At 44.1% G+C, this 17478-nt stretch overlaps 1 protein-coding gene across 3 annotated transcripts in view; it reads right to left on the bottom strand.

Annotated features, from left to right (window-relative positions):
- Nucleotides 1-16948, bottom strand: part of TP53I11 (tumor protein p53 inducible protein 11) — a 901622-nt gene extending 884674 nt beyond the window's left edge. The window contains exon 1 of one of the 3 annotated variants that reach the window (XM_069623306.1): nucleotides 16598-16948. The gene's annotated coding sequence lies outside the window, so the exon portion shown is untranslated. The remainder of the gene's footprint in view (nucleotides 1-16597) is intronic. The other 2 variants (XM_069623308.1, XM_069623307.1) reach the window with 2 other exon arrangements.
- Between the last annotated feature and the right edge of the window lie 530 nt (nucleotides 16949-17478).

Raw genomic sequence — 17478 nt, 5'->3', positions numbered from 1 at the left:
TTCGTTCTCTCCGTCTGACCATCGGTCTGTGGGTGGTGGCTGGTCGAGAGTCTTATGTCGATTTGTGCCAGCTGACAACACTTTTTCCAAAAATGAGAAATAAACTGGCTTCCCCGATCGGAGACTAGTATGGACGGGAATCCATGCAAACGGATGATATTCTCGAGGAATTGCTTGGCAAGAACAAAGGCTGAAGGTAATCCTTTCAACGGAATAAAGTGGGCCATTTTGGAAAATAAATCCACCACGACCAGAATAGTATTGCAACCATTACAAGAGGGCAGGTCCGTGATAAAATCTAGTGACAGGGTGTGCCAAGGTGCTGGTGGAATGTCTAAGGGCTGAAGAAGACCGGCGGGTCTTGTCTTTTGACCTTTGTTTTGGGCACAAACTCCACAGGACATCACGAAAGATTTAATATCCTTTCGCCAGGAAGGCCACCAGAATTGTCGTCTAACCTTTTCCTCAGTTTTGGCAATGCCAGGGTGTCCTTCCATCAGGGTGTCATGATGACGGGAAATAACCAGTTCTTGCAATTCCTTTTCTGGCAAAAATAAGCATCTTTGGAAGTAAGGTAAGCCATCCTTGACTGAAAAGTTAGACCCCTTTTTGATCCAATCCTGCCAGGCTGAAGAGTCCAGGACTTGTTTTACTCGTGCTTGAATGTCTTCAAGGGTTTGTAAAGTGGTTATTCCCAAAATTCTTTGTTCAGGAATTATCGGCACAGGTTCTGAGTTTGTGTCTATTTCTTTCATTCCAATTCGGGATAGAGCGTCCGCCTTACCATTCTTAGAACCGGGGCGGTAGGTGATTACAAAATCGAACTCAGCAAAGAACAAAGCCCATCGGAGCTGTCGAGACGATTGGGCCTTGGCAGTTTTTAAATATTGTAAATTTCGGTGATCAGTGATCACGGTGATGGTATGCCGGGCGCCGAGGAGATAATGCCGCCAAGCCTTAAAGGCGGACTTAATGGCTAATAGATCGGTAATCGCATAATTTATCTCCGGCGGTGAGAACTTTCTGGACCAAAATGCTACGGGGTGCAGTTGGTTGGTTTCAGGGTCTGTCTGAGACAGGACAGCTCCCATGGCTAAGCTGGACACGTCGGTTTCGACTATATATGGGAGATCACGACGCGGGTGCTTCAAAATAGGTGCAGATGTGAACTTAGCTTTCAACTCCTGAAAGGCCTGTTCGGCTTCCTCGGTCCATTCAAAACGTTTATTTTTTCACAAGAGTGCAGTGATGGGTTGCACCACACGTGAAAACTCCGGTATAAACCTGCGATAAAAGTTGGCAAAACCAAGCATGCTTTGGACACCTTTCACTGAACTAGGTGATGGCCATTTGAGGATGGCATCCACTTTCCGTGAATCCATTCGGACCCCTTTAGGTGTCAGGATGAATCCGAGAAACTCAACCTCGGTGGTATGGAAAACACATTTTTCCAGCTTGGCAAACAGTTTGTGCTGGCGCAGTTTCTGTAGGACGGCCCCAACATGTTTTCTGTGATCAGATTCCGAAGAGGAGTACACAAGAATGTCATTGATATACACGATAACACAGACATCGATGAGTTCCCGAAGGACATCATTCATGAAGAATTGGAAGGCAGCAGGCGCGTTGCACAACCCGAAAGGCATCACCTGGTATTCGAATAGTCCATATTTTGTACGGAAGGTCGTTTTCCATTCGTCGCCTTCTTTTATTCGTACCAGATGATAAGCCCCCCAGAGATCTAACTTGGTGTATACGCAAGCATCCTTCACCTGGTCAAGGAGTTCAGGGATCAGAGGCAGAGGGTAACGATTTTTAACAGTTATCTGGTTCAATGCGCGGTAATCGATACAAGTCCTAAGGTTGCCCTCTTTTTTAGGCACGAAGAACAAAGCTGAAGATGCCGGGGACTTTGACGGGCAAATAAAACCATTGGCGAGGTATTGATCTAAATATTGTCTCAAATGCAGATTCTCAGGTTCAGTAAGGGCATAAATCCTGCTACAAGGGGGTTGTGCACCGGGCACCAGATCGATTTGGCAATCGTATGATCTGTGGGGAGGTAACGTGTTGGCCAGTTCCTTTTGGAAGACGTCCTGAAAGTCTTGGTACTCTGGAGGTAGTTGCACGGGGACAGAGGTTACTGATGCTAGATTAATCTTTGGATTTTCTGGGTAGCAGGTTTGTGCACAATCCGGGAAGATTATTCTCTTCGCTCACCAATCAATTCGAGGATTATGTGTCTCTAACCAAGGGACTCCGTCAATTCGAGGATTATGTGTCTCTAACCAAGGGACTCCGAGAATAAGCTGAAACTGTGGAGCCTTGATCACATCAAACACAACTGCCTCCCGATGGCCATCCGGACCTACAAGTGTCACCTCAGCTGTGGAATGTGTTACCGGTCCAGAGGCAATTTCGGTTCCATCTACAGTGGTGATGACATCTTTGCTGGTTTTAGGACGCAGAGGGAGGTTTATCCTAGAGACCAATTCTCGATCCACATAGCTTCCTATAGCCCCGCTATCGATGTATGCCTTTATAGCATGCAACCGTTTTGGCTGTTCCGGATCTATGAGGACCATTGGCACAATGAAATGCGAGGTCTGAGAGTTAGTTTTCAAGCTCGGCAAGCGGACCCCTACGCTTGCCGGGCGTGGTCGTTTCCCGATGCAGAGTTTCCATGGATTTTATCAGCGGCTCCTACCACCTTCTTGGGCGGCTTAACCGGGCAATCTCGAAGAAAGTGTCCTGAGGAACCACAATAAAGGCATAATTGCATCCGTCGTCTTCTTTCCCGTTCTTTTTGAGTTAGGGGTCCTTTAACTCCTCCGATTTGCATAGGCTCCGAGGCATCAGCCCCCTTGGGGTTAGCGTGGGTTTTGGCCCACACCCGGGTTTCAAACTTGGACCGATCTGCTTTTCTGTTTTGCAGCCTGTGATCCAACTGGACCACTAAGTCTATATATTCAGTGCTTTCTTGGGGCGGATTTACAACTTGTGCCAGGACATCTTTAAGTTCTCCGCGTAGACCTCGATAGAATAACGTGATTCTTTTATCCTCTGGCCAACCAGTTTCCACAATTAGTCTATTGAAGGTTGCAATGTAGGATAGAAGGCCTTGATTGCCCTGTCGCAGAGATAGTAGTTCGTCATCCAGAGCCTGTCCCTGGGAATGTCGAGCAAATAACCTTTCCATGCTTGTTTGAAATCCTTGAAAATCACGAAGAATCGGGTCATCTTGAGTTACCAGTGGGACTGACCAATCGGCAGCACAGCCGCTGAGATATGACAACACAAAGGCTACCTTGGTCTGATCATTAGGGAAGGCCCTGGGTCTGCATAGGAAGTGCAAACGACACTGATTCATGAATACGGCGAATCGTTTGGGGTCCCCAGCAAAGCGTTCGGGTGGGGCCAGCGGCATGTTTGCAGGTAGATTAATCAGCACAGGGTTACTGGAAACCACAGGAGTGGGGTTCGCCCCAGAACCGGGTAAAGGAGTTTGTCCAGCTTGACCTTGCAAAAGCTGTCTAGCCAGGTCATCAGTCCTTTCCCTTGTTACAATCACTTCTCTTCTGAGGGCATTAGTCTCTTGACGAGCAGCGTGTACCTCGGCCCGTAATTCCCCCAGTAGTTGGGCCAGTTGGTCAGTCTCAGAAGTTTCCATAGCGCCTGGGTGGGAATTTGTAGGGGGGCTTCGCGTTCTGTAACGCTCACCTGGTTCCCACAGGGGCGCTGATCTAGTCTGGATTACTGCGGCCTCTTCTAGCGTGATGCGCAGGACCCGGAACACCGATTGGACAGGACCTCCAAATCGTGCTTCCTTGGCCCGTAGGAATATCCTTCTGCAGATGAGAAAGGGGATTAACAGTCTGCAGAATGGTGTGCTAGCTCCCCCCTACACCCCTCCGTTCCTCTCTATTACTCCAAACCCGGTTTAAGCTCACCTTATGGTTTGGAAGGTTGAACTCTCCATCCTGCTTCTGGTGCAGGGGCGCGCGTTCGTCCAGTTACTTCACTGGTTTTCAGAATGGCGCTGGCAAAATCCACTCGACTTTCCTGAGCGATGCGCCGTAAGTATGAAAGTTCAAAGTTCAAGTGAGGCCCCCTTTATGCTGTCTTTCTCACCTGTGATCTGTCCTTTATTTCAGGTGCAGAATGAAGGCGATGCGTCGAGGGGTTAACCTGCCGAGGTGAGTAGTAATGAGGGCGATCCCTCTAGATGTCCTTATCATTCCTCTGAAATGTCTCTAGTCCTTTCCCCACAGGGGCCGGGGTACGGTACCTGCCAACGGGGCGGCGCCGACCCGAAATGTGGAAGAAAAGCCATTAAGTATTATGGCTGTTAATCAGGCTTTCCTTCTGTGTGTCCTTCTGCTCACCTTTTGTTTCTTCCTCTCTCCCCTAGGTGCAGAGATGTGGCGTCCGATGCCGACAGCCGCGATGGAGCCGGGAGATGTCTCGAGGACAGGACAGGTGAGCGAAGCGTGGCGCTGCAGCGAGCAACACAATGCTTTTAAATTGAGTCTTCCTTCAGGGATGCTGGCGAGAAGATTCCGGATGCAGGTAAGAAGCTTGAAATAATCCTTGGTTTTCACCTTTCTCTTCTCTTCCTTCCTTGCAGGTCTTCCAGGTTCAAGACAGGCGTGGCTGTAGTCCAGGAGCAGGAGCAGACACGGTGAGCGTTAAGCTGCAGGAAGCAGAACAACGCGAAGCATGAGCTGCTGTCTGGGCGTGACTTAAATAGCCTCCAAAGAAGTCCCAGGTATGTATCCTTCCCTGGCCACGCCCGAGTGAAAAAATAGTCCCTATGAAAAAAATAGTCCCTTTCAGGTCTCAGGGAGGCCTGAAGCGTGCAGCATGGTCTGCATCAGGTAAGTGCACAAAACACCTCCCTTTATGAGCCTGGCGCCTATGGCGCCCGGACTGATGTCCAACATGAGCCTGGCGCCAAAGGCGCCAGGACTGAGTCCAAAGAGTCCCTATAAGGGGCTGCTGGGCTTTTACCCGAGGGCATGATGCCTGCTTCCGGGGGTGCTGGGCCTGGCCTGATGCTCCGGGGGTAGGCATCATGACAGATTTGGTGCTACAGATGGTGGCATAGCCATCCTTAAATAACAGTGAAATGGTGGCCCGATGACGAGCAGACGTCGTACGTCAGAAACGCACGACGTCACGATGTAAACATTGTGACGTCACTGGGTAATGAAAAAATCAAATATTGCCGATCGGATTTGGAAAAAGATATAATCATGAAAATGATTATAAGAAACGAGAGAATAAACTAAATACCCACAAGGTGTCAGATATAGAAGATGATAACATGGAGGCATACCCATCCATAAAAATCAATCAATTGCGGCCTGATGACGAGCGGACGTCGTGCATCAAAAGCGCGCACATGCGTTTATGAAAAATCAAAGATAGCCGATCGGATTTAGAAAGTAATAATCATACAAATTTAATTAAGTTACGAGAGAATAAGTTAAGGACCAACAAGGTGTCTAATGTAAAAGATATTGATGGAATTAAGACGTGTAGGTGACACCGTGTCTAAACCTTGCACAATATGCATAGTATACGCCACTGCGTAGTTATTTATCTTCGTCCACTCGCTAGATAGTTGAGATACTCACTGGATTGTACAGGTGAAATTTTATATAGAAAATAATGAAGTATAAAAGAATAAAAGAGTGTTGTAAAGGTGTAAACAGTGTTAATAAAGAGTCTAAAAGTGAGTTGCACAGAGTATGTAAATGGATTATTAATAACTAAAACTGGGAATAGATAAAAAGATTAAAAGGATCTAGGTAATAAATGTATAACTACACAGCATGGGAAAGACATTGTATGTCAATGTAAATTACAAGGTGACAAAAATGTAAGGTAAAATCAAGAGATGTAAAAAACATGATTTGCATGCATGACGACAAGGTATGATGACAAGGTACTGTCAATGGTACATCGTACTCAATGTGACTGTCTCATTAGGAGCTCACATTATATTCAATCACAACTTGGAAGAACATATTTAAAAAAAGGGAGCCCCAACATAGAAATTTAGACCCTCATAATGGTATTATGTTCCATTATTTCGTGGCCTGTTAGGGGGCTTGTTAATTAAATCTGTGATGTACTGATTACAGCAAATACCAAAAGGATTACTTTATAGAAAAGGACCCATATAAAAGTCTTCATTGAGCCCTAGTGGGGCCAGTGAGTCAAGTCTATTGATCCAGTACAATTCTCTCTGTGCAAGTCGTTTAGCCAGATCCTCTTGGTAACTGTTTCATGATTTCCAAGATAACCCATCCGATTTGAGAGATGTTATGTCTATTCTCATTAAAATGTCTAAAAACTGGAGATTTTGGGTTGCATGTTCTTATATTGGATTTGTGCTCAGTGAGCCTTTCTTTGATTTTTCTTGAAGTCTTACCCACATAATATTTCCCACAGGGACATTTGAGGGCGTAAATAAGATTCTTGCTCTCACAAGTAGCAAAATCCTTAAGTGGGATTTTTTTTACCACTGTTGGGGTGACGGATGTGATCACCTTTCAAAATGTTAGAATAGTGTTGACAGTTTAAACAGGCAAATGTCCCTTGCTTCGGTTTGGCCAAAAATGTTTGCTGTTGTTTTTTCTGTTGTTCAGCTTTAATCAAAGTATCTCTGAAATGTTGTCTCTTTTGAAGGCTAACATGGGAGGTTCTGGGAACAGTTTGATATTTGTATCCGATTTGATGATGCCCCAATTTTCTGAATTATTTTTCTGATTTGGAAACTTTGACTCAAAAAGTTGAGAGTGTGAATCAATCTGGTATTTTCTTTTTTTGTCTTTTCCTTCAGAAGTTCTTTTCTTTCAAGGGTCATAGTACGTTCAATGGCTTTGTTGAGTGTATGCTCAGGGAAACCTCTTGTCTTGAATCGTGCTCTCATGTTGTCAAATTCACGAGCTAGTTGAGTTGCATCAGATGTCATTCTTTTTGCTCTCACAACAATTTTTCAGTTAGTTAAATGGTTGCCATGAGAAGATGCAATTCACATTAGGAATCCCCAGATTCACTTTTTAGATGTGAATATTACAAGAATAAACAATTTTATTACTGAAATCTATAGAAAACCAACAGATGCCAACAGCACCTTACACTTTGCAAGGTTTCACCCGTTGCATCTAAAACAGAACCTACCTTATAGCCAATGCCTGAGAGAAAAAAGAATTACATCTGATGCAACTCAACTAGCTCGCAAATTTGACAACATGAGAGCACGATTCAAGACAAGAGGTTTCCCTGAGCATACACTCAACAAAGCCATTGAACATACTACGACCCTTGAAAGAAAAGAACTTCTGAAGGAAAAGACAAAAAAAGAAAATACCAGAATTTTTGAGTCAAAGTTTCCAAATCAAAAAAATAATTCCGAAAAATTGGGACATCATAAAATCGGATACAAATCCCAATAAACTTTTCCCAGAACCTCCCATGTTAGCCTTCAAAAGAGGCAAACATTTCAGAGATACTTTGATTAAAGCTGAAAAACAGAAAAAAACAACTGCGAGCTTTTTTGACCAAACCGAAGCAAGGGACATTCGCCTGTTTAAACTGTCAACACTGTTCTAACATTTTGAAAGGTGATCACATCTGTCACCCAAACAGTGGTAAAAAAATCCCACTTAAGGACTTCGCTACTTGTGAGAGCAAGAATATTATTTACGCCCTCAAATGTCCCTGTGGGAAATATTATGTGGGTAAGACTTCAAGAAAAATCAAAGAAAGGCTCACTGAGCACAAATCCAATATAGGAACATGCAACCCAAAATCAATCTCCAGTTTTTAGACATTTTAATGAGAATAGGCATAACATCTCTCAAATCAGATGGGTTGTCTTGGAAATCATGAAACAATTACCAAGAGGAGGGGGTTCTGGCTAAACGACTTGCACAGAGAGAATTGTACTGGATCCATGTACTTGACTCACTGGCCCCACTAGGGCTCAATGAAGACTTTTATATGGGTCCTTAAGTAATCCTTTTGGAATTTGCTGTAATCAGTACATCACGGATTTAACTAACAAGCCCCTTAATAGACCACGAAATAGTGGAACATAATACCATCATGAGTGTCTAAATTTCTATGTTAGGTCTTCCTTTTTTTAAATATGTTCTTCCAAGTTGTGATTGAATAGAATGTGAGCTCCTAATGAGACAGTCACATGGAGTAAGATGTACCATTGACAGTACCTTGTCATCATACCTTGTCATCATACTTGTAAATCATGTTTTTCCATCTCTTGATTTACAATGTCTTTCCCATGCTGTGTAGTTATACATGTATTAACTATATCCATTTGATCACCTTTTAATCTTTATCTATTCCCAGTTTTAGTTATTAATAAACCATTTACATACTGTTTAACTCACTTTTAGACTCTTTATTAACACTGTTTACACCTTTACAACACTCTTTTATACTTCATTATTTTCTATATAACATTTTTATCTGTACAATCCAGTGAGTATCTCAACTATCTAGTGAGTATAACTATGCAGTGGAGTATACTATGCACATTGCGGAAGGCTTAGACACGGTGTCACCTGCACGTCTTCGTTCCATCAAAATCTTTTACATTAGACACCTTGTTGGTCCTTAACTTATTCTCTCGTTACTTACTGTCATACTTTCTAAATCCGATCGGCTATCTTTGATTTTTTCATAAACTCATGCGCATGTGCGTGATGACGTCACAATGTTTACATCATGACGTCACGCGCTTTTGATGCACGATGTCCGCTCGTCATCAGGCCGCAATTCATTGATATTTATGGATGTCTATGCCTCCATGTTATCTTCTATAACTGACACCTTGTGGGTATTTAGCTTATTCTCTCATTACGTACTATCATTTTCATAATATCTTTTTCCAAATCCGATTGCCAATCTTTAATTTTTTCATTACCCAGTGCGCATCAGCGTGATAACGTCACGATGTTTACATTGTGACGTCACGCGTTTCTGACGTATGACGTCCGCTCGTCAATTGGGCCGCCATTTCACTGGTATTTAAGGATGGCTATGCCACCATGTTTAGCAGCAAGTCCTTGAGAGGGACCTCGTCCATTCTCTACCACTATGAACTACTTACCTGTAAGTACGCACTCACGTTTTGACTTAATCCAGTCTTTAGTTTCTTCTACCTTATTCTCATGGAGTTAAAACTCTATTCTGTTATAGGACAATCCGGGATTTCACTGCCCTTACCTTTTGCAAAATATGTTGACCTGGATACATTGGCGTTTCCCTCATGAATTTAGTACCATCCAATGGGAGATTCTTATTACAGCCATTCACAAGTCATTAGGCAGTAAGTTGCCGCCCCATTTATTCCTTCAAACTTCTCATCTTACATTTAATTACACTTCCTTTGACTATTCTCTCTATATCTTATTCCCTATTTCTGAACAGCTTTTTGACAAGGGCCTCAAATTTAAACTCGTAGCTAGAGGAGACTTGCACCTTCTTGCCTCCAGCCTCACATGACAAATGGAGATAGTTCCGTAGGTAATTTATTTGTATACAGAAATTTTGTTATGATGATTTTAAAAGAACTCATTCAAAACAATGTGGTACGATCTATTTTGACTTATATCTACAAACAAGGTGGTTGAAAAATGATACATGTGATTACCATTACAAGTTATACAATTTATTTGACATCTGGACAAATAAGGATGTTGAGTTTTTGTAATATGATATACATGGGTTTACCTTTTTGGTATTTTGCTTTCTAGAAATTATAAAAACTTCTGAGATTATTAAAACTAATATGTATTTTTTGCTCTAATATTATGTTTTCCAGATTCATTTGAGAAAATTATGCAAATTGCCCCTGAAGAAGTAAATAGTTTCACGAAACGCATTGGGCTTCTAATAAATGATTTTGTTTTGTACAAAAGCATCCAACTGTGTCAATGTGTATTGATATATGTTACCAAGTATATTACCAATTTATGTACAGGTTTATTTCAAACATAGGATTACCACTCAATAATTAACTAAACCAAAATAATAATCAGGACTCCTCACAGAGCCACCCATAGAGTGCAGAGGATGCGATTTCCCACGTTTGGGAACTTGATCTATTGCTTACACGTCAGTGTATTCAGTTCCAATATTTTAGATTTAGAAACATTAATGTTCACGTGAATGTCCTGAAAATAAGTGCAAATGACATGTAATGACTGGTGAAGGCCAACGTGTGTGTAATCGATCAAAACCAAATCATCTGCATATAAAAAGGTAGTGCAGCAGCATAGAGTCCAATTTAGGTGGATTTGCTCCAATATCTTTAAGACAGGTCCCTATATCAGAAATATACAGATTAAAAAGAAACGGGCCAAGCCACACGCCTGTCGTAGGCCACGCTTACTCTGAATCCTGATCCAGTCTAACTTGCAGTCGTTTGAGTGCAGCATCACAAGCATTTCTATCAAAGCCATTGGACGCCCCCGAGATTCCATTATCTTCCATAGTTTTGAACGATTGACACAAACGTCTTGCTAATGTCTAAAAATACCAAATACAATTGTTGCTTTGAGAGTTTCACCCGTTTTACCAACAGGTAAATTAAGAAACAGTGAAGAGGTTTTAAAACCTTTCCTAAAACCAGATTGGTAGGGATCTAACACACTCGATTGTATAGCCCAATTTTCAGTACCCGCAGAATAAAAGGTCGAAAGAGTCTTGTAAGATGAATCTAAAAGGGAGATAGGTTGCAATTCTCCCTTTTTGAAAATCAAAATCACAATTGCATCCGAAGAAGGGCGAAGTGGTGCGAGCGTAGTACATTTTGAACCAATTGCAATAGAACCCTGGCTCATAACAATGGCGCTGATTTTAAAGATAAGTTTATAAGACCTTCGGGCCAGGAGCATTTGTGGATTTAGCCTTCAAAATAGCGTTCATCATTACATCAAGATCCACATCCTGTATGTTCCATGAGGCTCTCCCACTGGGTGTCATCATGGCACCACAACTCGAGTAATGACCAATCTCTGGAGCAGAATTGAAATTGGTAAAGGACAGTTCCCACTGTGCCCCCTCCCCCCTTGATGATGACTGGACCTGGAATAGTTTTGTTTGGTGTCGGGGAGGGGGGGGTTCACCCTTATTAACCTCCAAAAAGTACCAACATCTCTCTAATTGATACATCCTAAAATTATCTCTGCATCCTTCTGATAGTTTGTCTATAACCTTTAACCAATTCTGCATGAGCGTGTGTTATATATCTAAAGTTAACTTTGGTTAACTAATACATATTAAATAAATAGGGTGAATGAGATGGCGGTACACATCTGGAATGTCAGGACAGCATATTGACTGTTACTCAGATCTGTGCCTGACCAGCAAGCCACTCCCCCCCCCCCCGCCCCCCCCCTGATTGTTGGACTGGCTTGCCCTCCTTTCTTTTTCTAAGTGATTCATACTTGCTTTATGAACATATGTTTGAATTACTATTTCTTCTACCATTTCTCAGCTTGCTTTGTGCCTTGGTGCTTTGAAAGTACACACAAAATTGTACTGACCAAGACTATAATTATAGTAATTGTTCATTATAATGATATTCTTAGTCTGTCTGGTGTATTTACATCAGAATACAGGCTATTAAAAGGCTTCTCTCTTGTAGATACATTGGTGCATTGAAAACCAGATTAATTGAACGCTATACTAGTTTAGCCCTTGAACAACAACTTTTCAGTAAACATTTTTTCTTTTAAAATTGAAGATGGAATGGGAGAAGATGAAGTCTCATCTGCTTTCTGAATTGGAAACCGTGAAACCGGCAAGGCAGGGCTCAAATGCCAGCCTTCCACACTTCAGACATTATGTGATCCTGAGCAAATCACTTTCCATCACTGTGCCTTATTTTACTTATGTATCTGTAGAGAAAGCCTCACTCATATGGATTTATACTATTATAGTGTTACTCTAAAAATAATGTTAACAATGTATGTTAAACATACTGGTGAAGAGGCAGAATGGTAAGTGTCTTATGTTGTGGGTACATATGGTGCAGGTATGGGTTTTGTGTTGTGGGCTGGGGAGGCAGGATCCAGGGATGGGTCTCTTGCCATGCCAGTTCATGTTTGTCTCTGAGAAAAAACCCAAACCCCCTAGTTCAGCAATGGCTCCACTCTCCCAGTGAATTCTCAAGCTTTACCTCCTCTTTACATAGTTCTAAACTAAAGATGAGATTTGGTGGGAGGAGATGTAACCAGCTGAAAAATTACAAACTGTAGCACATAGAAACTAGCCTCAGATCCCAGCTGTCCCATTTCACCAATTATATTATCCTGGTGAAATAATGTTACTATGTTTGGTAAGTGGAAGAATTTCCAGGGGTCCAGGCCTCTAAAAAATTACAAACCTAACTGAAAAATATGTTGCATGAAAGAAAAGTGCTGTCAGTAATGTCTACTGTATATACTTGAAAATGTGTGGGATGGGGAGAGGTTGGCATTGCGATTACTTGTTCTGGAAGTTGGGCTGCCCCACTGTGGGCTTGAGCCATTGAACTATGGACCAAAAAAGTCCTCCTGGCCAAATGTTGCCAGTCCTCCCCTCGGCCCATCCATTGTGTTCCAATGTAAAAAGTAAGGCTTGAAGGTTTTATCTGTGAATTGTAAAAGGTACCTTGATAATATATATATTTTACACAGGTTTGGGAAGACGTCTATTGCTCATGGCAACAACCAGAATATGTGCATTCTACATACTCTGCTCACAATCGTATGATTCATTTCATTGTTGTGAGTGATTTGAAATAGCTCTCGACTAGAGCTGTAGACAAATGGAATTGCTCATGTCGCCCATCACAATGTTGTACCGTTGTTTATGACTTTTCCTTTGGGTTTTAAATGAGCTGTGGAAGGCCGTGCTTCTCTCTGCCGACGTGGCCATACGAGCACCCACCAGTCCACCGAGCCGTCCACTCATCTCCTCCCAGTTGCCTGCAGCTACTTCCTCAGCCTTTCCTCCTCGCTCCGTTTACGCCTTCCTCTGACGCCTCCTGTCCTCTCGCTCTTTCTGTTTGTCAATCTCCTCTCACTATCTGCCGCTTGCTCACACTTTCGCACTGAATCGGTTTCTATATAGTGTGCCCTCTCTTAGTTTGCTGTCTCTTGATCTTTTTGCTCCCGTCTCTCGTTCTCCCTGTCCATCGCGCATCTCTCTCCTGACTCATTATATTTCTCGCGTGTTCGGTCTTTCACTCTTGTCTCTCTCTCTCTCTCTCTCTCTCTCTTTATATTTACGGTCTCGCACATTTTCTCTTAAACTCTTTCCTTCTTTCTTTTCTATTCCCATCTCGCAAGGAACTATGGATTTCCCGCCTGTCACCTCTTTTTTTGACCCAACCACTCTGCCTAGCATTTTCGATGTGTAGCATGCCCCATCTATCTCGGTTACCTGTCATCCTAGCAAGCTCATTAGCCTCCGTTTCTCAATGTAGACCCAATGTACTTACACAAAGGATTACACTGTGATAATTTGTGTTTTTAATAAATGTGAGCAGCGCCTTGGTTTGACCTATCAGAAACAAGATGGCTTAGGCGCTATATTGGGAGTTAAACTCAACGCAAATTGTGTCGCAGCACGGTGGCAGCATCGCTGCTCTGGCCATAGGAGACCCCGCGGCTCAGAATCGCTCGCTCTATTGCTCCCACGATATAGAAAAGAGCTACAGCGCTATATTAACCCCTCCCATCCCCCAACTCCTGATCTGTGCGCGGCCTCCAAAGTCTGAGCCCCCCACCTGCCGCGACATTCCTTGACCAGCCCCGCTCGCCGAGTCCCACCCCCACAGAAGATTCCTATAGACTGATAACAGATATCGACCCTGCATCTAACTCTTCGGGTGGGACTTGCCCCGCAGTCAGGCGCTATAATTTAGTATTGTGCGTCCCAATCGTACTCCGAGTGTGCAGACCAATGGTTCGCGCTTGCTATGCAATCGTGTGTGGTAAAAACACACCGATTCCAAATCCAAATTTAACCCCAAAAAATTCTCTAATAAACCGTAAAATACGCCGCGTGTGCGTGTTGTTAATCCGTCCATGGGCTACGCATTCGATGCTGCCTTGGCCATTGGTGCGTGTGCCAGAAATGCATGCACTCATCACGGCTCCATCTGAAAGACTCCGTACCAACTCTACTAGCCTTTCAGGTAACACTGACCAATAGTCATTGACAATGTATATAGCACACCTATATCCAAAGAGTGACCAGGGCGACTATTCAGAGGCACCCCAGTACCCTCCCAGAGTGGAATGACTTTCGGTGCGTGAGGAATGATTGCCATCATGTCCATTTCAGAAGTGTCAATTTTAGCATCCTCGTAGTTGACGCTACACCTAGCGGTTTGAAGCGTGTGTCCAGCAAGCGGAGCTATACTTATGTCCATGGAACTTGTATCTTTCTCGGGTTCAATGCAGCTACACCCTGGCAGCAGAAACCGGGGTGCACTTTGCAGGCTCGAATCGTGCTGCCGAAGCTCTGCCTTTCACCCTTCTGAAGTGGTTAAAAGAAGGAACACCATTGCGTTTGGCGGTGATTAACGCGCGTTCTTTACAGTGCTCAGCTACAGTATGGCGTGTGTAAAACAGAAGTTAGTCTTGTTATTATTCAGGTAAACAGTGCACTATCTGGAGCAGTCGAGCAGAAGGTACGGCGTGTGCAACAACGCGCAATTAAGTTAACGCAATGCTATTACAGCATAAACAATAATACAATTGCAGAATCCAAAGCGAACACAACACCCGAGCTTCAGCACAAACAGGCGGCACCCGTTTGAACATTTCACATAAATACTGGTCCATCTCTGGGAAGGCGGCTCTCTCCCGGAGTTATATTACAATGACAACCAATCACCGCGGAGTATTTTTAGAAAACACTGACACCTATGGAAGCCACTCCAAACAGTGTGCTGTCAGCTGGCACTATGCCCCCTCCGCCGAGCCTGCGTGCCATATCGGCGCCTTGCATGTCTCTAGGCATTTGCCAGCTCTGTGATTTGTTCCTTACCTGCCCCACCCCCTTAGCACTGTGACAGATTATCCACAAATCGAGGTCAAGAAAGCCAAGCTATCTTTTGACAGGCACACCTGCGCACGTGCGTCAACCAGTGGGAGCCGCTTGCAAACGATCGGGGCTCTAAGCAGAGGGGCGTCTTCATTTTCCACTGACAAGCCTGGCAGCCCTTCATTTATGCTCAGGCAGGAAACATGAAAATGTGTATGTCTCGTGTGTTATATAGCGCTTAGTAAACCGTATCTAGGCTCGACCTGAGATGGCAGGCGTTCAAAAAAACATGGCTGATTCGCACAAGATCACACAATGGGCTCAAACGGGAACGCTGGAATTAGAATGCATTTAAGGTTTACTGGTCCCACGTGTGGAAGTGCAGTCTAAACCAGACTCCACCCCTTGATTCACCAGGGAGAGGAGTTTTGCCTGCTATGTGAAGGCAGGAAGGGTTTCCTCGAAGTCAATCTGTCAGTACAACCCCCCGTCCCCCGCTCCCTCTTCCTGTCCTTCAACGAAGCGAGGACTTCTAAACAGAGGTTGGGGAGAAGGGTTGTTAGGCAAGACGGATGGTTTATTAAAAAAAAAAAAACATTTTAAAAAATAAAAACATAAATAAAACAGCATTGCGCATTTATCTGGTTAACCAGCGTTGCCAGTAACCAGTTTTCAAGACCACGTGGTTCTCACACAGCAGGATGGTGTGTTTTACTCATTTAAACGGACACGAAACACTTGGTAAAACAATCCAAGAAACTCACACTGGGGAAAGCTGAGAAGACCCATAAACCCAGCGAGGGAACATGCCATTATATAACTGAACACGGTAGAACGCAAAATAATATGGCGTGCCGCATCATAACACAACCACATGTAAGACAGCACGAACCAACATGGCATAACACGATACAACATTGACAATTATAGCAGACAAAGCATGACAAACCTGGCATGAAACAGGAACGCACACTTGGCACAACTAAGCAGCCCATACAATACAGCAAAACAGAGAACACAAAGCACACCTCAGCATCGCACTGTATGGCAAGGCATTCAATAACACGACAATCAAACCGCACCGGGACATAGCGTAGCACAGAGCGACATAAAATAGTACAGTATAACATAACTTGGCACAGCAGACCATGGTATAAAACAAAACAGCAGAGCAAACAATGCACAGCACAATACTGCATGGAATGGCGCAGCGCATAACACAGCACAACGTACCAGGCATCATAATAATAATGTGCATTTATATAGCACTAAGACGCCTCGGGCATCTGGGCGCTATTATTGCTCAGGGTGTGTGGTGCCCATAGCATGGCAGAGTGCAAAAACATAGCGTGACACTGCACGTTAACACTTGTAATTTCCCCGAGAGCAGACAGGGAGCGCCACCCCAGCCCCCCAGCTTGGGATCTTTGCCGACACGTGCCCTGACATCGGCGGGAGGTACAGAGAGGGGAGGCATGGCTCCAAGGCAGCAAGAAGCGGCAAGGTGCTATGTACTCACAGGTGAGAAGATGAGGACACTCACGGGGCTGCTGGCATGACACGGGCTCCTTACACTGCTCGGCCTCCTCAGAAGACGTTCCCCGGGCTGGAGACACTTACATCCTGCGGGTCAGATCCACAGGCAGCGGAGGAAGCTGGCTGGGCTCGAGCTATGCATCTTTCCCTCCTCTCGCATGCACTCCAGAGTGCCTATTACCGTAATGAAGCGGCTACAGGACGCAGGCTCCGCGCTTCTACCGTAACTCTGCAGCTACATCACGCCAGTAGCTAGGGGGAGCCAGAAGCAGCACATCCGCCCCCTCACTGCGAAGGGAGGCTGCGGGGTGTGAGATGGAGCGTATTGCAGATAGACCTGGGAAGCCACAATTCTCCTAACAATATAAACTCTGCTCACCACTCCCTCCCTTACTATCACGGCCGGAAGATAGCTCATTGGGTTGAGCTATCGCTGCTGTGGTCTGTGTGTAATGTGCAGGTCGTAGGTTCAAATCCAGGCGAAGCCAAACCGCCTTTTATCCTTCGGAGGTCGATAAATATGTTCTGTATCTAAAACGGTTTAGGAAAATCCCTCCATAAATAACAAATCCTTACCACAGCATGGTATGTAGGTGCTACTGTGCTCACCACTCACCCACAATGAATACCAGAACATGTTCTGCAAAACACACAAAGAATATCGGACACAACATTGCTCGCTGTTATGACGTAGACACCTAACAATAAGCAATGTTGTGTTCAGCAGGTCCTAAAATTACGGTATTGAGTGGTGAGCAGTGTACCTCCAGATAGTGACTTACAGGTGTACCTCCAGATAGTGACTTACAGGAGTACCTCCAGATAGTGACTTACATGAAGGTGATGACGCCTTTTCATCGTCCT

This window comes from Ambystoma mexicanum, chromosome 11 (genome assembly GCF_040938575.1).
Source record: "Ambystoma mexicanum isolate Mex_15411 chromosome 11, UKY_AmexF1_1, whole genome shotgun sequence".
Classification (NCBI taxonomy): domain Eukaryota; kingdom Metazoa; phylum Chordata; class Amphibia; order Caudata; family Ambystomatidae; genus Ambystoma; species Ambystoma mexicanum.
This window is presented reverse-complemented; position numbering and strand designations above follow the sequence as displayed.